General features: G+C 45.1%; 1 long non-coding RNA gene across 2 annotated transcripts in view; it reads right to left on the reverse strand.

The window, feature by feature from the left end:
* Positions 1 to 21,476: 21,476 nt before the first annotated feature.
* Positions 21,477 to 25,763, reverse strand: part of LOC114015241 (uncharacterized) — a 35,109-nt gene continuing 30,822 nt past the window's right edge. For both annotated transcript variants that reach the window (XR_008733368.1, XR_003559049.2), the window contains exon 3: positions 21,477 to 25,713. This is a non-coding gene — a long non-coding RNA (uncharacterized LOC114015241). The remainder of the gene's footprint in view (positions 25,714 to 25,763) is intronic.

Genomic DNA, 25,763 nt, shown 5'->3' on the forward strand with positions numbered 1-25,763 from the left:
GTTCAAGATATTTTTGGGATGTGACTGAGAACTAACAGCCTTGTAAATGCAATTTATGAGGAATGGTTTCATTTTCTTTGAGGAAAATAAAATAAAACAACAACACAAAAACTCCTCTCTATTCCTTGAATTTTCGGGCAAAATTCACAAGTTTGGCCTGCCTAAATAAAGATTATTTTTATTCTGTAGACTGCATCAATGCACATCACCCCTAATGAACTGAAACACAAAGATGCCAGCACACATAGCACTGACAGAGCACTCTTACAGATCTGAGTGTGAATCTCACCACTGTGTGATTATTTGATCCTATTACTTGGCCAAATCATAATTATACTCTGCCTGCTAATGCCACACTGCACCTTTGGTTGGGTAGCAGACCTTTCAGCTCTCCTGGGCTACAACCAACTCATTCAAATAGCCTGTACAACTAATTTACAACCTCTGTAGAGCTACCTCACAGTTAGCTCCTTTTAGTAGTTGTTAAATTATCCTTGTGCATCATTTACATGTTGCATGAGTTGGTTGGGATAATTAATGCATGTAAAGAACTCTGAGTTTTTTGGATTAAACATACAGTAGAATTACAATTAATTATCCTGGTGATGATGGTGATAAATAAATACTACAGCAGCTGTGAGTGCCCTGTAGTCTCAGATACTCAGAGAGAAGATTAATCTTCAAGTGGTAGATAGCCAGTTGTTCTATAGCGTTCGGCATGTTTTACACAAGGGTGTGTAATGCAACTACATTGTAACATAAATCAATTTATGGACAAAACAAGAGGAGGAAAAAAATACATTGTTCTTTGGTTTAATAACACACACAAAAATAATACAGGGAAAAGTGAATGATAAGAGTCCCAAGAAACAGTAGAGTTGGGTTTTTTTAAATATCAAATTGTTAAAATATTGCTGTAGGCAGCACCCACAGGTTAAGCTGAGTGGTTCTTCCTACACGATATAGAGAAGCAGAGACTCCTGCAGATCAAAAGCAAGCATCTCTTCGCAGTTTTAGGGATTTTTCAGTTTTTACCAGACTTTTCTTCTTTATTTTATAGTATTTCAGTAGTTCGATGCATGTTATTAGTTTTACATCCTGAAACCACAGCTTTGACTGCAGTCTCTCAAATATTTGACACCTTTAATTCAAGGCGTTGGTTTTCCCTGAAAAGGAGGTTTCCCCAAACTCTCCCATCTCGTTTCTGTTGCATACTTGAAAGCACTCATTAAGTTTGCAATGAAACGAGGTGGTTAAAGCAGAGGAAGTTGTAAAGTGGATTCGTGCACAGGAGCTGCTTTTATAAGGCCATGATCTAGACCGGACACTGATGCCTCGATTTTCTTGTGCAGGTATTTATATATGCATGTGAACAAGGCATAGATTTGTGTGCTTTGAATGACATCCCCTAAATCTTTATAGATTGTATTTTCTGACTACAACCTCCGTTTATGCACATGCCAATATTTAGTGCAATCCCTGCACAAATAAAGGTTATTGTCTTCATCTAACCAAGGCAGCAACCTTAAAAATATCACTCATGACAGATATGTGTACAAAGATTCAGACTTACAGATGAAGCCATCTATATTCATCTGTTATAGCGTGTGCCAAACCAATAATGAAATGCGATGTAACATTTATAGTCAGATCAGAGCTTTGTGGTTTTACTCTCTTGAAAGTCCTACGGTTCTCGGGCTGACATTTCTGCCCAAGGTGCCCCTAGGGAGGGCTACAGAGCCCTGCTAAATATTTGCAAATGAGTCTACTTCTTGTGGAAGTCTAATATGGAAAAGTTTACCTTCAAACTGTGGGGTGAATGACTCTCTCAATTCATTAAGGAAGGGGAGGGACCACAGTTTGGAGTTGGAAGGCTGCCTTTCTCTTTTTGTTAGAAAGGTTTCACCTTGTTTCTAGGCAGTGTCTGGAGACAGAGCAAGCCAAGGCTCCAGTTCAGTATATTGAGTTATGAATTTTATTAAATGGGGAATAATACATAGGAAAAAAGAGATATAGAAAACCATTAGAAGAATAATTTAAGGAAGATGGACTTTGATCAGTTTGTGGTCTAGTTGTCATGTACAGAAAGTGTCCAGGGTGGAGGCATAAACAGGGCCCCTCAAGTCTACATCTGGTGCATTCTTACCTTCCATGTCCAGTAGTTAAATAGGCTAGGATAGGTCATTAACTGCCTCACGAAACACTTCTAAAAATCAGAATTAACCCCTTGGACAATTTTTGGACAATTTGTCAAGTTACAGTTGGATTTCCTTAGGCAAAGTTAGACATTTAGTTCTACTATATTCGAGGTGCTTCCAAAGGACAGAGATGGATATGGCAGAAGCTGCCAGGTAGAACAGAAATGAGAAGACTTAGAGGACAACAATCACATGCCAGCACAAATCACATAGTGTTCAAAGAATAGCTGCCTGCATGGACAACAACAATAAAAAAAAAATTGCTTTGGAGCGGAGGAATGTTCTAAAAATGGATTACTTTCCTTTGGCTTTGGGAAATAGCTGGTGTGAACCTCAGGAGCCATCCTAACCTTTGAACAGTGCCACACTAGGTGCAGCCTCACCATTTCACCCACTACTTCAGCTGTCCTAACAGGTATAAGTGTATGCTTCTCTGTCTCCCTGACTCTCACCATAGGACTGGAGCACCTGCTCCAGAAATATTTCCCTGGAAGATACTTTTCCTATAAAAATAGCACATCTATATGACTACATAGAAAGTGCTGTACCATACTTACTATGAAATGAGAGCTGAGGAAGGTATTTTTTCACCTAGAAAGTAAAATGTTTTCTTTCATTCATCAAATTGTAATGTCATAAATAGTAGATTGGATGATTTTTTTATTAATTTTTCCCTTTCAAAATGTTCACCAGTGGTGTAAACTGAAACTGATGGATTTATTTTGGGGAAAAAAGAAAATTAAATTATTTTGCATTTGTTGGCTTTAGTGTGGTTTAATTTTAAAATTACTTCAGATTAAAGAGAGAAAATAATACTGTTTAATACATTTCAGCACATTCAGGATTTTTAAAGTATCCGAAGAGGCAATGAAATTTTCATTTTCTAAAAATCATTTTCCAAAAACCATTTTTTGTAACAACACATGGCAGATCATTTTTGTCTGATGTTGTATTTTACATGGCTTTCATTCAAACACACAAGATAGCTGCGTTTTATACGCTTTTTTCATTTGAGTGCATGTAGCAATCTCACAGCCTCACTTACCACTTGTGAACGCTATAATCGCAAAGACGTTGAGAGATGAGCCACGACCCTATTCTTCAGCTGGATTTAGTGGGAAACTGCCATGTGGTGGAAGATGTCAATTATATTTGGATGGTTTGCAGCTCTTTAGTGGGCTACACAAAATGTGTTGCTCACAATTAGGTCCCCGGGCCATTTTGTAGAAGCCAATGCCTGGATGTGCTGGAGGTATCGGGCATAAAAATTAATTCTCCTGTACATACCGTTAAAACGATAGTGGGATATTTTACTGTAACACACACTGTAATGACTCCAGGGACTACTGGCATGAGATGTTACAAATAGAGTTTCGGCTCCAGATTGTCAAAACTAACAATAATTTATGTCATTATTTTATATTAATTATAGATTATCTACTAATATCTTTAATTAATTAATGCTGTAATATGATTATGTAATTCATAGTTGCTGTTGGAAAAGGTTAATTTGTCAAGAAAGACACAAGGTAAACAGAAATCTTATTAAAACCCCATATAAACATTCAATTCAAAACTTGAACTAAGCATAAAAAAACTAAAATAAGCATAAAGAACTAAGTGCCTAAACATCTATGTATACACATCTATACATCTACTGCAAGTTCGTAAAATAGTTGGACTTCTTATAGGTCTTTTTCTCTCCTTACAAATGAGACAACTTCAATTTTTATTTTTGTTTCAGTGGGAATTTTAATCTAAAAATATTAATTTTCCAGTCTCTTGGAGAACTTCATTCCTTTTTGCAATATTGTAGCTAAAGGAATTATTTTTAATTATGGTTAAATTATTATTGTGATTTCATTTACATGGAAAACAGTTCTTGCTGAGGACAAGTGTAAATTAAAAGATAAGTAGTTCTGTAATCACCAGTAACATTTTTAAGCACAATTTAAAATTAGTCTTTGAAATGTAAGCAAATTTTTCTTTAAATTATATATATTGTCAAAGATTTTGCAATTTGCTTTATTATCAGCCCTAAGAGGTGTATTTACCACATTCTTGGCTGAATTTCCCAGTACCATAGGGCTTAGGAAACAAGAATTACCTTTGGCAGGATTCACAGATCATTCTCAAAGGTCCTTTCCATGCTCAGGGTGGGCAAAGAGGACTTTTAGCCCCTGGAAGCCTTCAGATCCCCATTCTCCCAGCGCATCTTAGAGCCGCTGTCAGGTTTCTTACATCTCTACTTGCTGCTGGATCTCGCAGGCTATTTTATGCCTGAGTAACTTTGTGCAGCAGAATTATTTTTTTTTCTGAATTGACTGGAATCGCTGTTATTCATTTAGTAGCTGACAGCTGCTGAAGTTCTTGAGAGTTCTTTGAGGCACATTGCCTCTTCCTACGTGCTTGTGCAGGACCAAGGGTGTTTTGAGTTGGGATAGTCATCTACACCACGATGAACGAGGCAAACAACTGACAAAACCCATGCAATTGAAAGCCATGATGTTAAACAGGTGTAGTGGGATCAGAAGCCATCCCTAGTGTTCATTACTGGCATATGCTATAATACTATCAAATTATTTCAGCAACCTGATGTGAGAATGGGGTGTGGCGTAGAAATTTGCAGATGGTAACAAGGGCAAAAAATGCCGAATGAATTTTAAATCTGTGCAGCATAACATTTTAGCATCAAAGTGAGCATTTAGTACCAAATACCATTAATTAACATTTCCATGGGCTTTTTATTAAATGCTTGCTCAGCAAGTCAAGTGTCTTTCAAGCTCAGAACAGCTGTGAATGTATAAAAATGTATTGACACAGATATATTCATGCATGCAAATAATGTACTTCTTTCATTTGTTGTGAATGATTGTTATTATAGGTTTTTAACAAGTTAGAAACTAATTTGCATTATCAACCTGAACAGGTGAAAGGGGGTTATACATTAATACCTGTCTACCTGTTTGTAATCACTCTGTAGCATCTGGTCACAGCTAATCCTCTGTTTCCTACTTGTTAACAGCTCACTCCAAGGGGTATGTGCCCTAACCCAGATTTCACTTCCAGCATCTCTTTTAAGGCTACTCAGGTACTCATTTAATAGCAGCTTTCAATCCAGAAAAGAGTCAGTCACTGCCAAACAAGAAATAAAAAAGGCATAAATTAAGTTTAAAATAATGCATTGCAACAAACAGTTCTGCAACTATGTGCAGTTCTTACAGTTTAATCATCATATAGCTTGCTAATACCAGACCCAGTTAGCAGTCACCTGATAGCTTTTGTTCTTACCCTGTGATAGTAACTAAATTAATTTGTTTCCTAATAAAATATTTCAGGATGTTGAGAAAATACAGATAAGTAGACAGAATCCTTATTAAGATCATCAGCATTAACATAAAATCCTTTTGTGCTCATTAAAGAAAATACAGTCAATTTAATTAATGCACATTAATCCCTAGTTGACATTAAAATCAGCTAAAAAACAACACTGATATAGATTATTAAAATGAGACCAAAAAAAAGTGTACAAGGTGGCCCCTATAGGAAGAAAATCATTACTGAAGACCTAGGTTTCCTTTTTTTTTTTATGGAAAATGTAATCCAGCTGGAGCTGCAGTTGACTGCCTGTTACTCTAAGGACAGTTTGCACCACCAGTCATTTGTCTGTGGCATTTTGGAGCAGAAAGGTACACCAGGGATAAAAACCTGTCCCATGCAATGGTGATGTGAAAAAGCCCTAGTTGTTCTTAGTCCTTGCTGGAAGTGAAGTGATGGGGTTGGCACAGGATACTGGGCTGTACTATTTTCAGGACTATTCCTAAGCTTGAGAACCTGTTTTTACCTTCTTCATCCCATGTGTGATTTTTGTACCTTGGCCATAGTTCAGTAGCATGTTAAGATATCATGTGATCTCTAAGTGGGCGACTGATGTTATCCCTGTTCAGCAAAGCCCTTAATCTCACATTTTATTATAGACGCAGGATGTGTCAGTGGAGTCTATGAGTTCCTTACTTGGCATCAGTTAAGCAGGTGTTTAAAAGTAGCATTATAATAAAATGCCTGAGTGACTCAGGTGTGTCAGACATCTTCCAAAGTATTGTAAGTGTTTAGGCACCAAAATGTCGAAAGTCTTACATGTGCATTCAAGTGTGTCCTATGCTTGTATGTGTGAGTGCACATCAAATGCGTTTGCTCTGGGAACAATGCAGGTATTTGAGCCCCACCTGATTAGGAGTTGTTTGCTGGCACAGGGCCATGCTAGCATGATGGTATCAACCATGGGACATGAGATCTTGTTTACTCAGGGACCTCTAAACATAGCACTGTGCTGAGCTCTGCAGGGAAGTTAAGCCAAGATCAGGCTCATCCAGGTGAATTTCCAGTCCATCATCAGGGATCTGCCCTGGTGCCCAACATGGAGTGGGAATCAAGGGACCATTCAACATCCAGTCTCCTTCCCTTAAGAGCTGAAACAACCGGAGGAATTGGGGAGTTTCAGGGCTGGGATTTGCAGCAGCAATGCTTTAGGTGCCTGCCACCACAGGGGACACCAGACTTACCAGGTTCACCCAAAAGCTAAGTTTCCTCCTCTGCTTCCCCTTCTCTTGCCACTGGATACAGAGCCATGCTCATACTGGCATGTTCTCTCTGGTCCAATTTTTCTGCAAAGCAGAACCATTTCAGGAGGAATTAATGGAAATGTGGCCCATTTCTTTCCTTCATCTTCCAACAGAGATAGGGCAGGGTCCCCTCAGATGGAGTAGGACCTTGAGCATAGATCACCATCCCTCTGGGGCTAATCTGACCCCTTGAGGGCTTGTGGAAGTGCAGAGAAAACACACCTTCCAGGAGGAAAAAGACAGCAGGTCAGTCCTCTTTCTTCACCCAGTTCATTTTCTGTTTTAAAGCCCTGAGAATTCCTTCTGATGAGAGCCCTTGGGCAAGCGCAGAGGCCTCATTTGTGAAGGGCTCAGAGCAAAACCGGAAAACACCAAGCTGTTCAGCACTGTCAAGGGACGGAGAACTCTAGACCTGCCCAGAGGCAAATTCTAGGCACTTGCCAGGCTTCAAGGAGAAAAGCTGCAGTGCCTACAAAATCCGGATTTATTTTGACCAGCAGCTGCACAGGCATTCTGAGAAGCCACATTTTGGACAGAGGTGCATAAGTGCCTTTGTACACCTAGCCTAAGTTGCCTTTGAAAATTGATTTTAGATGTCTCTGCAAATATTATCTTACTATTACTTTGTTGAATGGGGACTGAAATCATTTGCTTGTGGAAGGTGTGTGTCGACAAGAGATTGATCTTCAATGCGTAGCTTAGATTTCAACTGAAGATGGCAGAAATGTTTCCTGAAAGAAAAATATAATAAGTTCTGGTTTAGAATTCTTGCTTAGACAGCAGAAATCAATTCATTTTCATAGAACATAGGATCAATAATAGGTATCTGTGCTCCTGGACACCAGTATTTCTAAAATACCATTCAAGTCACGGCAGGTCTTATTTAAGTTAATGAGAGTTTTGCCATTGATTGTTTGGTTACATTTCACTTTATATTTCTTCATTGGTACCTGATGTTTTTATTTTGCACAGATTTTAACTCCAGAGTGACAATTCTTTTCTTTCTCCAGGATTTCTGTCCCCTATTAAAACCTTATGCCCTCCCTTCACTATCGATTACACTAACAGACTCTTATCTTCATCTTATAATTTATTTGGTTCACTACCTAAAAATTAAAGATAAAACATGCAAAAGGAAAAAGGGAATTGTGTGATTATCCCATGAACAGTGAGGTTTTATTTTTAGAACATACCTAGTTGCTAACAAAAGAGAAGAACTTTTTCTTTTTTTCTTTATGACACGTTCCAAACTATGATAAGGTTTTGGTCTAATTAAATAAGAAGGAAAGTTTGTTAATGTACAGTTTTTATGATAGATGGATGTTAGCAAGTCGAGTCTTTCCTTCTTCTTTTTGCTTCATATTTTAAAGTTTCCTTTTATGTATGTGAAAAATGAGTAAAAGTGTCAAGCCTTATCACACCTGACCTTGCTTTTTGGCTAGCCTCTTTCCCTTATCTATCAAACACATTACTCTCCCCATCATAACGTGGTAGTGCAAACATCGCAGCTGGCCAGCAAACATGACCAAAGCTACCTTTAAACTACCTCTAGACTCTTTAAACTCAACTAAAAGGCTGATTAGGTTCCACCTCTTTGGTCATTATCTCATTTCGATAGCCACGCAATGAAAAAGCAATCTAGTAAAAAGCTGCCTCATAGGAAAACTAGTTAGAGTGTGTGCTTGCTTAGGACGGTGCACCTAAAGAAAACAATTTATTCGTTCGTCAAAACCAACTGTGTAAACTAGTTCAGCTGTTTGCCCAGGCTTGGAATGAACAAACGTTGTTGTTTTCCTCCCACAGCCCGGCGGGGAGGGGAGGGAGCGGGCGCTCGGCGGGGCCGGCCCCGGGCGCTCCCGCAGCGCAGGGCGGGCAGGGCGCCGGCAGCCCGCCCGGCACCTCGCCGCAGGCAAAACCCGCACCCAGCCCCGCAGCGCCAGCGGGGCGCCTGGAACCCCCCTCCGCCAGCACAGCGGCGGGGAAACCCGGCCGCGCTCCATCCCGCTTGCTGATGGCAAGGGGATGCTCGCCCCGGGGCTGCCTAGGCAGGAGGGGTACCGACCCCCGCTTGCTGTTTGATCCGTTCGCCCTCCCCACCTTCCCAGGATTTTTTCTTTCTCTCTTCCTTTTCTAAACAAATTTAAAAGGCAGAGATTAGGAAGAGGAGGGAGAGGCTGGCTGCGAGCGGCAGGGTGGGGTGCGAGGCTGCAGCCGGCATGTGTAAGAAATACACAAGCCTTTCCCGGGCCATGTTTGCTCGGGTTTCTTTTGCAAGCGCGGCACAATGGCAACTATTCAGGAATCGGTCAATATCACCTGGCACTAACAAGCCCTAAAAACATATATGCTTCATTCTCACAGAGCCTAGGAATCATGTTTTTAAGTGAGATTTCCTTCCTTCCCACTTTTAAGTGGGATTTACTTTCTTTGTCAACAGAACAGGTAACGTGGGAAATCCCTGCCGTAAAAGCGCTCACCATCCTCTCCGCCCGAAGAGGATTTGGACCATAAAACCACTTTTCCTGGCCAGCTGACGAGGCCCCAGTACAGGTGGTCCTAAGCGACAGGATTTCCCCGGACCAAAAATAACCTGGAAAGGAGAAATGCCCTGGAAATGCCCGAGCAATCAAGCCAGGCTCCCCTGGGTGAGCTTCCCAAGGGGTGAGCTCACACGGGTGCCGGGAGGGTGGGCAGGGAGAGGGCCTCGGCCACGAAGGGGTTACAAGCCCGACTATTTGTCACCGACATCCACCAGAAGAAACACACACACAAAAAAAGAATTACTGATTAACGTGAGCTGTCAATACGCCTTTGCCCCGCGGGACTGGAGCCGATCTATTACCTGGCACCTCCTTTGCCATCTCCCTCACCTTGCTAAGGCGCTGCATCCCTCGCCTGGCCCTGAGTCATGGGTAAACACCGCCGGGTGCCAGGCTGCGCCCGGGTACCGGCCCCGGGGCTCCCGGGGCCAGGCCAGCCTCCCTGCCCCGCGGCCAAGGCGCGGGCTCTCGGGCTGGGGCTGGGGGCTCCTGCGGGGCGAGGAGAGCAAGAGTGTGAGCTCCCCCCCTCTCCGAGGCGCACAGGCAGGGCAGGGGGGGAGAGAATCACTCGCAGGCATGGAGAGTCGGTAGCGGGGGGCCAGGACTTGCCCCGGAGCGCATCCCTGACTCTGCAGGGGGAAGTTGGGGGAAACAAAAATAATCAAAAAAAAAAATAAAGAGCAGTTGAAAAACGTTACTTCCCGTAGTAAACCGTGGCTGCACGCAGGAGAAACAAACAAAAAAAAAACCAAACAAACAAACAAAAACAAAAAAAAAAAGCCAAAACACAACCAAGTAGTACCTGAACCAAACCTGCCGCAGATACCCCCGCAACGGGGCTGCGCAGGGCAGCAGGGCAGCAGGGCAGCAGCCCGGACCCGGACCCGGACCCGGCCGGGGACGCCCCTCTCCGGCACCGCCGCTCCCGGGCTGCCCGGGGAAGCGCCGCCGGGAACCAGACCTCCTTGAGCAAATTAATTCATCCCAGACCTTGTTAACCAATTTGCAGGGTGGGAATGTTGTGGACTGGGGTTGTTTTGGGGGCCGGGGTGTGTGTGTGCTTTTGGGGGGTGGGGGGTGTTTAGTTTTTAGCTCCTCTCAGGGGGCAAACAGTAGCTGGGAGCCAAAAATCTAAACTGTTTAATCTGGGGAAAGTGAGGAGAAAACCAACGTCTGACTCCCTCCTAATTTTAAATATGCTTGAATATAATGGAGCTACCGCTGCTATTAAGCATTTGACGTGGCTGATGGTGCTGTACTCGGGTGCTTTGAAAGTCCAGAAAATGCTCATTTGCAAGAAGAACTTGTTAAAAATAAAGGGCTTGGATTAGATGAAGAGGCTAAAGGCATTTGCTGTGCCACCGTTCACATCATGATTGTGTAAGCACTCCGCCACCTCTCCCCGTATATAAAATTTTTAGTTCAGAAAAGCCTGGTAGCTGTGCGGCACTAGTTCATAGAAACCCCTCACTGTATTTCCCGAAAACCTCGTCTGTGCTGTAGGACCTGCTGTGTTAAATTATGATCCAAAGGCTGTGGGGTGGGAACAATCAATCAGAATACCTGGGGTAGTGTGTAATGTGTGTGCTCTTGCCAGCGGGAGCAAGCGGCCCCTGAACACAGTCCCCCAGCAGGTTAAATAAATATGATACTATAGACAAACCGAGAGGATCACATGGCCGCATCAATCAGCTGTTGATAAAATACAATCTTCCTTTAATACACGCTGGGAAAGTTATTTAACACTTACAAAACCTGAATCCAGTGCTGTTTCTTTTAGTAAAAGGGGAGAAAAATATTCTTTGAAAGTGCAACTCTTCTTAAAAGGCAAGGAGAGGTGACAGTTGCATTTTCCTGGGGGATATAATAGAAAGCTTTTAATGAAGCCACAGACACTGTACAAAGTACGTGAGCCACGACGCTAGAAAAATACAGAAGCTGTTAAAAGAACAAGTTAATGTAGAAGCGGCCGGAGTCGATTCCAGGCTGCGCTTTAGGGTGTATTTCCTTTTCATTCATGATTTCACAGGCAGGGTGGCTGAAAGGCTCCCGAGAACTGTTTCTTCTTGGCATGCAATTAGGGACGAGCACCTCCAAAGAAGAAGCGACCGGGGGCTCTTGCCTCCCAGCTCAGCATTTCATCGCGGCTGCTGGACAGTTTGAGAGGCTGAAGAAGCAAGACAGACACAGATTTTTTTTTTTTTTTAAATAGAATGTGTCAGAGAAATAATTAAATATTGGAGTTTCCTAAAAGAAATCAGTTCTCTCGGGTATTTGTTGAAACAAAAAGTTGTTGGTAGTGGCTTATCGTGGGGCTTTGGGGTTGGATTTTTCTTTTTCGCGGCCAGTGTGAGGGAGTGGGGCGGTCGGGGTGCAATGAGTTTTCCCCACCCCAGGTAAGGGAGAGTGGAAGAAGTTTTGCCTACCGAGATATAAAGGGCTGTCGCCCAAGTACGTTTTGGGATTCTTGCCCATTCGTTATCTTCCCGCTTTCCACTTACTTAAATGAGCCTTTTCTTGAATGACCGTGACGGTGCCATGTGGCACTTGCACCCCGTGGCAGGCCCCGATCCTGCCCGGCTCTCCCCAGCCGGCTGCGGGACCCCCGGCACGGTTGCGGGGCTGCCGGCAGCAGTGCGGGTTAAACACCTCCCCCGGTCACCGAGCCCCTCTCCCGCTACCTGCGGCTCCTGAAGGCACGGGAAAAGTCAGCACCAAGCCTCGGGGAGATAAGGCATAAATCACTGGGCAGCCAAACCTCCAAGGCGAAAGGCAGGAGGAAATTCTGACAAGGCTTCCTCTAACAAATGAAGATTAATGCCCACTAGAAAAAGGAAGCGGTTGGAAGTGGTGTTTGTACAAGAGAAATCCTGGAAATAGGGGAAAGGCGGGGGGGGGGGGGGGGGAGGGGGGGCGGGGGGGAAGCCCGGGAGGCTGCCAGCCCGGGCTGGTGTCATCCCAAGCGTGGGAACCCGCTGCCGATGAGCCAGAAAGGCGTTTGACGTCCAGTGCCCTCCGAGGCGCGGCTGCCAACGCATCCCTGGCCGCCGCGGAACACCCGCGCTGCGCGGCCGCCCTGCCGCGGGCCGTGGGTCAGCCCCGGCGCGAGTGGGGGGCGCGGGGTTGTCCTGAGCCACCGCGGGGCGGGGGGAGAGCCCTGTTCCGGGGCAGGGGCAACCCACGCGTGGACACGGAGCACGGGAGGGGGCCTGGGCGCGGTGCCCCCCGGGGGCGGGGGCAGGCGGCAGGGTCCCCGCAGCCAGCCCCGAAGGAGCCGCGGGAGCCTCCGGTCCTCTAATCTGTTTGGAAAGTTGCGCTAAAGAGCTCTTTACCTGCAACAGACACCCTTAAGCACTCTCCAGGGGCTTGTTGGGCAGATGTAATGGCAAGGCCAGGGGGTCTTGTTTGGCTAGACGTAGGGACATTTGTCATGGCTGACCTGTGAACTTCAGCTTCTGAGCCCAGAACTGTAAGGAGAGGCTCGGGCTAATGTAATAAAGCAAGAGAGACAAGAGGAAAGGCCTATCTTGCCCCAGGGCCACCACATGTTCACTCCGTTTTACTGTCAGTGCTACATGGAAGCTGTGGCTTCATTTCATATTCCATTAATATTTACAGCGACGATTGAATTTCCCATTACAAAGTTCACCATACACACACTGCTAATATGAAATATTAATAGTATTGTGCACATTATGAAAAGTCTTACTATTAAATATATATATATATCTACTGGGCAATTTGCACGGGTAAATTCATTTACCGTGACCAGCCGGACCAGGGGACCCGCGGCGCGGGAGCTGCGCGGCGGAGCGCGGGGGCAGAGCGGGACCGCACTGGGAGCAGCCCCGGAGGCGGGTGGCACCGCGGGAAGCAGTCTGCCCCTGGCACTGCCATCTCCACCCAGGAGGCTGGGTCGTTTGCTTTGGAAGGGTCACGTTTTCCATCTGGTCTGGGGTATCCTGGGGACGGGAGATGCCCAGCGCGGCTTTTCCCTGCAAAGGGCTGGGGCTGGGGCCGGGGGGGGGGGGGGGGGGGGGGGGGAGCGGGGGGTGGAGCAGGTGAGCACTGGGGGGACGGAGGGGCTGTAAGTTTTTGGCTGCTTCCCCCAGCTCGACTTTTCGATCTGGCTCCAAGCACCGGCAAACCCTGTGCGTCTGAAGGATGAGTAATCGGGCATCAACTTACTTCGCAGGCTGCAGCTGAGTCACTTCTCAGTTGCTGCTCAGGGCGGCCAGAGAAATCCTATCTCCTGTGAAAAGAAAATTGGCCGCGAGTCCCAAAAGTGCCCCGAGGATCAACTGAAATGAAAGTAAACCGATAATTTCCAGATCGCGTGGAAAACAGAGCAGTATTGAATTTAACCGGTGCAAACTTAGCCCGACAGCACGACCCTCTCTTGGAGCACTTTATTGTGCTTTCATTTTAGAGAGCTACCCAGGATTATCCTGCTCTTTTTTTATTATTATTATTATTCCGAGCACAAACAGCCCTTTCTTTCGATGCATCGCAACTCTGCACGTTCTTGGGAAAATATAAATTCGTCACTTGCGTGGGAGCAAGGTGCAGCGAGGGAAACGAGCGAGTCCGGGAGCAGCCAGGCTGCAGCGCCGGCTCCCGGCTCCTCACCCAGTCTGGGCGCTCCAGGCAGCCCCACATTTAGCATTCGCAGGTGCAGAAAATATTAGGAAGACAGTTGACGTAGCCCGGGATTTTTCTAGGATTTTTTTCCCTCGAGATAACTCTTTAATAAACTGATGCCTGTCTGCAACTCAGACTCCTTTAAAAAACAAACAAACAAACAAACAAAAAAAAAACCAAAAACCCAAACACAACAATAACAAACTAGCTTGCTTGTTTTCTGTCAGGAGCTGGGCTGTATTGATCTACACGGGTATTTACTTTCTGCTGATTGCAGTAAGTAAAAGCCGCTGCAGTCACTTTCTCCACCTTGAATCTTTGGTGAAGGTTGTGTTTGAACTTCGCTGGGAGTGTTTCACCTCCCTGCACTGCCGGATTTAACAGTTTCCTATAGGTCTGGGCCCTGGCTAAACTGTGCCTAGGGCTGGTTTTTCCCTGCCGTATTTTGAGGGGGGTGGGGGGGGGGGGTGAGTAATCGGAGCCAGAAGGAAGTCCCTGGCCAGCTATAGGTGCTGGCAGATGTGGGTATAGATGTATCTGCTAGCGAGCATATCGTGGTGGCTCCTCTCTTTTCCCAAAGCTTCCCCCACGCACAAGGAATTAATAGATCTGGATTAAGGTAATTCAGGAATCCATAGGTTCGTCTCTCAGCTTGGGAAAGATGACAGGCTCTAGGAGGTATGGATGGGTGACATTTCCACCATGAGATCCGTCCTTTCCCCCTCCCCGCTCCCCCCTCTGCGTGCCCCCCTTCCAGCCCTAAATGTGTCATGCTTTGTCACATCTTCTGCGTGTGTGTTTTTAGAGAACATTTGAATAAAAGGCTCGATGCCAGGTATTGGTGACACAGTGGGTGGAATTTGCAGCCTTTCCACAAAGAGTTGGAAGCCTCCATTTGCATAAGGTCAGGGTACAGCTTCTCACAGAACTTTAGCAGCATCTCTGTCTCTTAGCAACACTCTTGCACTCTTGGTCCCTGCATTAAATTGACTGGTCCTTTCCTTTTCTTCCTTTCATAAGGAGGCTTACAATAAAATGTCACCCTTCCAACCTGTGCCTGTCACCCAGTAGGTCATCTGTTTCTCTTACACCTCCTTCCCCCCCCCCCCCAACTTCATCTCCAATTAGGGGATGAGATTATTCATTTGGTGGATTCCCAAAACTGCTTCATTTTTTATTTTGTTAATTAATATTAATAACATTTCTCCCTTTGTATTAATAAAAAGGAGCCCTCATAAACAGTGAGGAGATAAGGAGCAAATTGCAGGCACCTGCAAAACAATGGGATTGGAGAGGGGTAATAAGGCGAGTGGAGATAGAGAGAGCAAGGTTTAGGTCATCCTCTCCACCCATTTAGTTGATGCAGGGTTGAACTCAGCATGGAAGCCTTCAATGTGCTCAGAATATTAGAGTCACCCCTCTTGGCTCCGGCATGGGAATTGGTGACAGAATACAGATGCTGATAGGTGGTGTTAATGGAGGGTCAGGCTTGGACAATAGTATCCATCACTTGCCTCATGGCTCTGCTGTCAGATGGAGTCATTTCTGACTGCTCTATCACCAAGATTTGGGAGAGATTCAATTATTACCTTCAGCTTGGCAGCGGAAGATACAAATCTATGCCCAAAGGACCGGAAAGAGCACACCCCTCTCTCCCAGAGTGGGCTTTTCCCCTTTCTAAAAAAAAATAAAAACCGAAATATCTGTGCCATTCAATGTGCCCCTCTGCTACAAGTTCCTGGAAAAAATCAGCCACCGCATTGCTTGGCCTGAGAGTTGCCGGGCAGTTACACAGTCCCTGTGAAACTTTTGTAGGGAAGGTGATGGAGGAGCCTCTAAACTTTGAAGCCTGTACGGAGGGTTTGTGCCCTTTCCCCCGCCAGGACTTCGGGCTCCGCATCCCTGGCAGAGATAAATCTTGTCTCTGGGTGTCGAGGGGCTGAGCACGACCCACTGCTGAGCCCTGCTTCACCCCGGGCAGGGAGGTTATTTATAAAGTGTCCTCAGTAACTTTAAGAACGGGGCTAAAGGACAAACTTTAATCGCGGAAAAGCTCTCCATTTACCCCTTCCTACTTTTTAAAGGTATTTAAGTGGTGATAGTCGTTTTAAATTCAGTCCGGATTTTATTCCCCGGCTCCCTGTGGCGAACTGATCCACTTCTAAAGAGGAATGGCTTGTTTTCTCTAACACGTTATCCACCTCTTGAGTGGTGCAAATGCTAAGGTGAAACCTGGTGCTTTTCAGCGCTATTTCTTCAAAACTCTTATTCAAACGCCCCCCTCCCTGCTCGCTGCTCCTCCCGAAGCTTTCAGACACTGTAATTCCTGCAAGATAAATTCTCAGGTAATGGGTTCTGAGAAAAAGCAACAGAGGTTAGGAGTCAACTGCCTCCTCTTTAATAATTCACATGTCATATTTCTTCCACTTTGTCAAGTTGGCTAAAGAAGATGGGCAGGGCTGAGGTAGGCAGACACTTGAGTTTATTATCCGAGGGCTGGGGGGACCCAGGGAAGGGCGATGCCCTCTCTTCCTCTAGAAGAGGGGCAAATCCTGCTGTCTGGCTCCCGGGTTGCCATCTGCTCGCCCATCTTCCAGCGACTTCTCAAAGAAACCCTTGTTCTCCATCAGACGCACTCCTGCCTGACTTTCCTCATCCTAGGATCGCTCATTCTCCTCTCCTGTTTTACCTTTAAAGATTTTAATCGTCCTTTCCTTCTTTTACCACCATAAAAAAAAAAAAAAGACAACTTACAAATACACCTGAGCGAAAGCCCATACTTTTTTTTTTTTTTTTTTTTACCCAATGCAAGGTGATGTGTCTTCCTGAGTTATAATATCCTTTCGCATGGAATATTTCTCTGTTCATGTTTGTAAGAGTTTCGGGGCTCGCTAGCTCCAATCCAAACAGTTGCGGCTAACCAGAGGGGAGCTGGGGTTATCGGTGGGGTGAGGAAGCCAGGGCTGGGCTGCCTTCCTCCAAAGCACCAGTGCAGTCAAACACCAGCCGCTGCAAACGCCAGCAAAAATTTGTCGCTGAAGTGAAAGATGCAAACAGTTGACTCTTTCGAAATTTGTCAGCCTTCCTTACGTGACACAGGTCCCCGAAAAGAGTATATAATTGATACGTTATAAACCCAGGAGTCCCCGCTAATTTGTCTTTTCATACCGCTTTTAGAAAAACTTCCAGGATTTTCCAATTTTTCACTGGCTTGCCCTATCCTTAATGCACACTTCCACCACATTCCCCCTAAACCTATCTTCTAGCGTGGGTGCGGAATAATGTCATGTATCTGTGAAGGTGTCGGCTGCGTTTTGAAATAAAATAGAAGAAAAGGAGACGAGAAGCGGCTCCCTGAGCCACTCCGCCTGCTCTCGAAGGCTCAGGCACAGGTGAAAACGCGAGTGACAGCAGAGCGGAGAATGCCTTTATTCTTCTGGGAGCTGCCTCTTTCGTCCTCTTACTATATTATGATTTTCCTCATGCTACGGTTTAAAGTAAAACACTTTTTTTCAACAGTCTTTCATTGAAGCAGCAACACATTTTAACTGATCTTTTGCAGTGTAGTCTCTTAAGTCTGGCTCTAAGTCTTATCCAGAAACAGTAAATCTGTCTTATCTGTCAGATTTCGGTAACTTTATACATGAAACGGAAGAGCAAGCAACTTTGGGGGATTTAGCAAAAGGACTTATCAGTGTAAGTAAGGATAAGAGCAAACCCTGAGGCCCATGGGAACTTTGCCCTTGTGATACTGGCCGGGGTTTGTTACATTTTTGGTTAGAGCCTCATGACTTTCACCCTTTCTGCGAGCGTCGTTTCCAGAACCAGGCAGCTCCGGTTCGCTGTGCCGATTGCTCTGGGATTTTGTTGGGGTTTATTTTTCCTTCGGAGGAAACCCCTGATGTTACTGGGGGGTCAACCTTCAAAAATAAATATAAACCCAGAATAAGACCCATAAGCCAAAGAGAAATGCCAGGCGTCAGACAGTGACAGTGACCTGGCCGGCAGGCTAGAGGGGGCCGGCGGGAGCATCATCTGGGGGGGCAAAGAGGCGCGGAGGTGCTGTGCGCTGCGGTTTGTGCCCAGTGCTTCTGCCCTCGGCTCTTCCGATGGAAGCTTGTGTGGCTCACGGCTTGCACAGGGGTGGCAGGCTGGCACAGAGGTCATCCTGGGGCTCCTAAAATACACGCGTGTCCTCATATTGTCTTTGCGATTGTCGCGTTTCTCCCCGTCCAGAGGAGGATGAGGGGCTCCCCGGGCGTTGCTCACCTGCCATAAGGCATAACGTTACCCCGGCTGAAACTCTGGCACTTCGAAACTTTTTTATTTTTCCAGACACAAGCACTCTTCCTCCCCCCACCCCCCTAGCCCCCCACTCACCCCCGGCTCCCGAGATGTGAGTTTATTTTCCCGGTGCCAAACCGCTCCCAGAGACACCCGGCAGGCGCCGAGCGGGGCTCGAAGGGAGAGACTGAGCCTCCTCCATTGGCAATCAGCAATGAAACGCGCTTGAAAAGCTGCCAGGGAGAATTAGGATAGTAGCCTTATCCTGCAAAATCAGATGGTTTACAGTGTCCCTGAGCAGCTGTTAAGCTTGTTGGGTTTATTATTATTATTATTATTATTATTATTATTATTATTATTATTATTCGGCGTATTTTTTTTAACACCTGCGAAGTTTGTCTATGAGGATGCCACTACAGACAGAAGCCCTGAGTACTTGACAGACTCCAGAAAGTCCTTGGCATCCCTCTAACGACGTGCAGGTCCAAGGACTCAGAGGCGGGAGCGGAGCTGCGAGCGCGGCCCCGCGCAGAGCCTTTCCCCACCCGCTCCGCCGGGCACGGGCAGGCTGTCAGCCCCCCCCGCGGGCGGCAGTCCCTGCCCTTCCGCCCCCAAAGAGGAAAGAGATGGAGGACTTGGGAGGGGAACCCGACTGCAGCTGGTTCCTCCCGCCTCATGCACAGCCTGCCCTGCGCGGCGCAAGGAGGGAGGGAAGCTCTCTAGACATTCAGACAGCCCCGGTTTAGTAGCGAAAACAGGAGGTCTGGTGCTTTCCGCTCCTAATTTCCCAGGAGGAGCTGGCATTGGTACCCGGGCGCGCTGGCTCTGCCGGGGCAGCAGCCGCCCCGCTCCGCGCAGCGGCCGGCGGAGGATGCGATCGCACCAGGGCTTCTGCTCGCACCGACCACCTGCGGTCATCTTCGCTCTGTCTTCCAAACATCTGGAGCATCCCCCCCACCCCGCCTTGATTCCACTTGCTGTTTCTTCTTACTGAGTTCTCCAAGTCTCTCTGCAACTTGTCATAACCTGTAATAAAATGCCCTTTTCGTCAGGAGTTAAAGTCCAGAGGGCATCAGATCCATTTCCAGCTGACAGCAGAGAAGCGAGGCAGGACAGCGGCTGCAGGATCGCTTCTGTCTGCCTCCAGGGCTTTAACCATTTCACTGCGAGGCTCCTCGAGGGCAGCCGGACCCCGGTGTCCGGGCTGTGTCCCCCCACCAGTCCCCCCGGGCAGTGCATTGCAGCCTGTCGTGGTCCCCCAGCATCACACTGGAGCTAGGGCTGGGGATCCTGGGCAGCCCCTGCCCTGGCAAAGCCCGCAGATCCCTGCCAGGGAGAGCATTAAACAGCAGGGCATCCTCCTATCTCCTTGGCCCAGCCCAGCTATGTGTTGTTGTTGTTGTTATTATTATTATTATTATTATTCCTATTACTGCTATTACTAATATCATTAGAGTACACTGGAAGAAATGCAACTGCTATGTGCTACACATACCATTATGCATTATATAGAAGGCAACATCAGATGTGATGAGTATGTGCTCTTTTTATGTCCATATTCATATGCATTGAGAATAATGCACAACAATAAATATGAACATTTATAAATATGTGCTGTACGTGTATGTATATACTTATGCGCATGTATAACCATACTGTATATATGTGTGCATGTGTGTTTGCACGCAGAGTAGGTGTATGTACACAGATACATAAAGACAGGTTTTCCGTGTTACACTACACGAAGCAGTGTGTGTCCTGCCCAGCCTGTTGCCTGTTCCATGTACAGAGGTGTGTGTAGGACTGCAAAAGTACGCCAGAATATAAGGTGTGTGAGGCCAATGAGCCTTTAAGTGGCTACATGTGATTTTCTATTTTTTTAAAGATCAAGCAAACAAATAACAAACAGGAGGTGGGTTGAAATTAGGACCAGCAAGGTGCTTTGTAACCCCAGTGCTGCCCGGCGTGTCCTGGCAAGGGGTCAGGCTGCGGGCTTGTGACGGGGCTGCGCCTCTGATCAAGTATTTGTGGCCACTGCATCTTTGCATAACATTTACTTTGCTTTCTTTAATGGTTTCCTCGACTCCTCTCCCTCTCCTCGCTGCAAACAGCCTCAGTTCAGCCCCAGCCCCTGTGATGATATCAAGAAAGGTTTTTCTTTTTTTTATGGTCAAGCCAAAGCGAGGTCATTCTAATAATACCCAAGGTCACTGGTGGGAGCCACCGAGTCTCCCAGTCATTTTTCATTTGCTTGCAACAGTTAATGACAGTCACAGGGATGGAGCTGGGAGCTGATGGCCATGTGATGTCACCAGCACATGCTAGGGGATTATAAGGGCAGGTACAGGGCAAGGTTGTGGATTAAAAATGATGGGGGAAAAAAATCACTATTAACTGCTTCACTCCAGCAGCTTGGTGGAAAAAAAAAGGGTGCAGACAAAGGAGGGGGATTTTTTCCTCCTCCCACTTCCAAATCAATCCTCCAAAATACCAGCTCAACTGCTCCATTTTTTTCCAGATTTAATGACTCAGCTGGAAAAGGTCTGCAAAATGTGCGAGAGGAGACACCGCTTACTGTACCAGCTGCTGGGCAAGAGGTTGTAAAAGCAACCTCGCAATTACCCGAGGGCGTTCCTCTCCCTCCCATCCAAATCAAAGACCTCATGCCTTTCCTCCTGCTGCCAAGGGCAAAGCCTGTGGTGACACCAGCAGGAGTCAGACCTAGACAAGTTTTTGGACCTAGACAGGTATGTTGTGGGGGGTTTGTGGTTGTTTTAACTTCTTTCTATTCTAGCTGTCCACTTGGGAAAAAAAAAAAAAAAAGAAGAAAGAAAAGGAAGCAGACCTCCCGGTTAGATCACTCCCTGGTAGAGCTTTGGTGCTCTTTGGCTGGAGGAGCCCTGAGGGAGGTGGGTATTGATTTAACCATGTGCACCAACTGCGAGGTTCACACTGCAAAGTGCCCCTCACACAGCCATGCTCGCACTCAGCCATGCCCCTCGCCTCCGAGGAGTCACCCCAGAGATCTCAGTCCTCATGTGTGGCCCATCACTTAAACCCATGTACTGTAACATTACACGCTGGAAAGCCAGGAGTTTCCACCAGCCTGCAGGGACCAGAGAAAGAAGCTACATAAATCAACTAGATTCCAAGGTTTCTTATAATTTAAAAAATATAATTATATTCTGCTCCAAAAGGTGCAGAGGTAAGAAGTTTTTAACCTGTAGGATAACTAATAGTTTGGACAAAGTACTTTTTCTCACTGGCAAACAAACCAAAAGAAAGATAAATTGCATTTTAATATTCACTCAGCCTCTCATCATTGCACTATTTTGTCTTAGTTGTTTCATCTTATTGCATTTATTTATGAAACATGACCTTCCCATAGCCTTTGTGTGTATATTTTTATTCTTTTCTGACATATTAACGGTATAGTGACCATTGGTTTAGTTGTTTATTATTGCCATCATATAACTTTTAAAAAAGGAATTCCATGAAGAAAGTTGGATATCAGTTAAATTTTTTGTCTGATAATATGGGGTTTTAATCATTCAAGCTACAAAAGTAAAAAAACACCCATTGAAATGCGGCAATCCAGAATAAAACAATTAAGACAGAAAACAGGCTACCCCTAGGCTTGTTTCACAGCCTACAACCATTTATGAAAGTCTCGCTATTGAGGCCAATGGCCTTTGGATCAGCTCCTATTTAAGGCAGAAGAGATCAATGGCATGAAGAGACAAATTCAGGCTGATGTAGTTGTCCAAAATACACTGGCACGCATAAAACCTGTACTTTCTGTTTTATGTGCCTGTTGTCTTCCCTTAATGCTCATTCCTGCAAATAACTTTTCCTTCAAATGCTGCATCTCTTTTAGATGAAAAGAGAGAAACAGATACAGCTGGAGGCTGAATTTTTGAGCCAAATCATGCTGTTGTAAACAGTCGTGGCTGCAGTGAAGGCCTCTGAAGGATGCTGAGCTATGGCAGTATGATACCTGCTCTGAGACACGTTGTTAAGGATCTTCAGGTGTTACCCGGTATTTACTTCGGCAGTTCTGTCAGAATCAAAGGCTGATTTATGCATTATTTTTTCCCTGAGAAGATACAAACCCACGTGCTGCTCCTCGGATGAGAAGAATGTGGTGCGTTCTTCCTATCTGCCTGTTTTCCACCAAAATGAATAATGTCCCGTTTACAATTAGGCCTGACTTGATTTATCGTAGTTAATAGGATTAGAGTGTCAGCCTCTCTCAAGAATATTCAAATGCACGGGAAAAGTGGTACTGAGTTGCTAGTGTCTTTCTTCTCCTCCTGTGATGGGCATAATGACACACCTCCAAACAGAGGGGATTTGTCCAGTGGGAGCAGGCAGATTATCTGTATCTAGTGAAACAAGGCGTGCATGGCAACCTTTGCCAAGGCTCAAAGCCAGAACCTACTCACTATAAAATAATTGTGTCACTACCTAACCAAGGCACTCTTCATGTTTCATTTATCTTTTGACTGTAATTGAATGGTTGAAAAGCAAAAAATGTAGACAAATTCCAGCTGTATTGAGATCTGTTTCTTTCTCTGCTACCATGGCCCATCATTAGATAGTTTCCCTCTCTGTACAGAAGGTCAGAGAGTATAAATATAAATTGCATTTTGCATTACTTCTAGATGAGTGAAGCTGTCAAAGCAATAATATAAGCTTTCAGTCCCACATTCTACCACTTCTTTCCCATTTTTTGGCCAGGAGGTCATGTGCAAATTGAACGTGACAGCCCAGACGACATGTCCAACAGACTTATATTGTTAGACTGTTCTGCCATGGCACTCATCACAAATTAAACCCGCATCAGACTTAGAGCTCTTCAGAAGCTGCTAACAGTAGCTCAGACTTCTTGCAAAAAAGTTTGTGTCCACATCAAGCTTATACAAGAATAACAACTCTTTGGGAGGATCTTGTTGAAAATGCAGAAAACAGGAAAAAAATCTCACAGGCAGGCAAACCTGAAAGAGCAGATCACAGTAATGCAAAATTTCAGTTGGTTGAAAGCTGGATACATTTATAGTGCATGCATATGTGTGTACTCTTCAATACTGTAAAATCTTACACCTCCACGAAATTTAGGTGAACGTTCTATTATCTTATAGTAAGCAATAATTCAGTATTTAGGGGATATTTTTGCTGTCAACATTCAAAAGGGAACAATCCTCTAATTTTCCACCTCTTTTTACACTAAGTTACCTTAATTTCTGTTGGACAAAACACTCTGTATGCCGGTTACTAACACTGATGATTTGGAAATAAATGTATGTTTATGGCATTGAAATATGCCTGGGCAGTCTCCACTAGCAGCTATTTGGATGATGTAGTCTAAATGAATTTGTGAAAATAAATGCTGCTGAGCATTGTATTTTATACTAACTCCAAGCAAAGTTTATCTGCAGAACACCAGAAGGATGAGACTGAGGTTGTTGTCTTCAGCTGGGGTAGAATCAGGTGTCAAAGTAGCTTTAAAAAGTTCTTTGTGCTGTGTACGATGTTGGAGAAAAGATAATGCTGAATGACAGTGAAACAAGATGGCTCTGGGGACAGAAAAGCAGATTTTGAGCCCTTCACCTTCAGGTATCTAAAAATGCAGCACAGGTTGTGAACGACTGAAAATTCTTAGCATCTGGCAGCGGTATGCTGGCCTATGCTAAAGAGCTGGTTGTCTTAGTCCAAATCTCGGCAGAAAGGAGTTCACAATATAAATGACATTATCTGGCAAATCTTTGCGATAGTCTGAGCAGAGGGGCCAAGAACTAACTTGGCACAGAAACCCACGCCTTCCCTCATCGCAGAAATGTTCTCTCTAGATAAGGACTGAGGCATACATATGGATCAAGAAAAGTCCCTGCCACTCTTGCTCTACAAGCTTTCCATGAATTAACAAGAAGTTCATTTTCAAGGACTGTCAGGCTTTTGCCTTTTTTTTCCCTTTCTTTTCTTTTTTTTCAGAAGGACTAAACTTAGAGCGAAGAGTTTGAGTCCCATCTGGTACAAATCGGTAGGGGCTTTGCAGGCTTCAGTAGAGCTACACTGATTTACACCAGATGATGCTATTAGAGGACTGAACTATCCAACAATAATTATAAAAAATGTCTTTGATTATGCATGTGCAACAACTATTTATGTTTACGTTGCAGAGATTTGCATGTAGCACAGTGGGGAGTATTTTATCTCTTCAAAACATTGCACCAGCATAAATAATCCACCGACATTCAAATGAGCAAAGAAATACCCGCTTTTTACCACAAGATGGACCATAAAGGTTTTTTCTTCACATGTCTTTTTCAAACAGATTTGTCAATAATCCTCAAATGCAAAGTTCATTCTAAAGAAAGAAACATGGAAAAAGAAAAAGAAAAAAAAGATATGTTCTTTTCCAGGTGGTTATATTATAGATTGCTCTGAACAGCAAGTAAGTCTAGGTGCAACCAGATGATCCTGCGTTTGAGAGAAGAGGATGGGGGAGCCAGGGGAAGGTACGACATCAAAAATGCCCCATAAAAGGCAGTACCACACCTCATCTGACAGCGCTCAAAGCAAATTGTCAAGGAATATGAACCAGTTCAAATCCAGAGTGAATACTTGAAGCAATTGGAAGCAAACCTATCAAAGGAGGAGATGGAGATAATCATGTGAAAACTGGGAGACATTCTGTTGAAGTACCCGCCTGGAACGGCACAACAGAAATTACCATTGGGGGAATTACACTGACATTTAAGCTTTCAAAATAGAAAATGCTTAAAATATGCAGTAATGTGTTCTACCTTTGACTCACAAGAGGAAAGGGAGATGAAAGCGCAGGTAATATTCCTTTGATGTTGGAACTACATACATAGGTCTCCTGCTTTGACTTCTGGGTTTTTTTTTTTCTATTTGCTAATTGAGCTTTGGTGGTGCTTCGAAGGCATTAAATATCTCAAATGAAGGCATGTTGCCCTACTCCAAATACAGCTTTCCTCTTGAGACCAAGGGAGAAAAGCGTTGCTGGCATTGTAAGTTAGATGCCCAGCAGAGAACAGAAAGATGCAGAGACATCATTTTCATGGCCTGGCTCCCTTCATTCACCTTTGCATCATCCTTCAAATGCCCCAAGTGCTGGTGACAGTCGCACAGGTCTGGTATAGCAGCATGGTCACGATTGCAAGGTCATCTGGGCGTATATCCTGGGGTGAACTCACTCAGCCCCAACTGAAAAAGCCCCTGGATGTTGCTGGGTGACGGCTGTATCGCTTTTGTACCCAAAGGACCTTGCTGCCTTTAAGAGCGACCTTTGCTTCTGCCAAGAGTGTTGATGCAACAGCAGGAAGTTTAATCAAAACATGAGGAGGAAGCAGAGGCTCCAAGACTTGATAGCTCCATGCTCTCAGCTGTTTCCTTTGTTGAATTCTGGAAGAAAGACTTGAGATAGCAAGGTATTCCTCCATTTACACCCAGAA

This window comes from Falco cherrug, chromosome 7 (assembly GCF_023634085.1).
Source record: "Falco cherrug isolate bFalChe1 chromosome 7, bFalChe1.pri, whole genome shotgun sequence".
Classification (NCBI taxonomy): Eukaryota; Metazoa; Chordata; class Aves; order Falconiformes; family Falconidae; genus Falco; species Falco cherrug.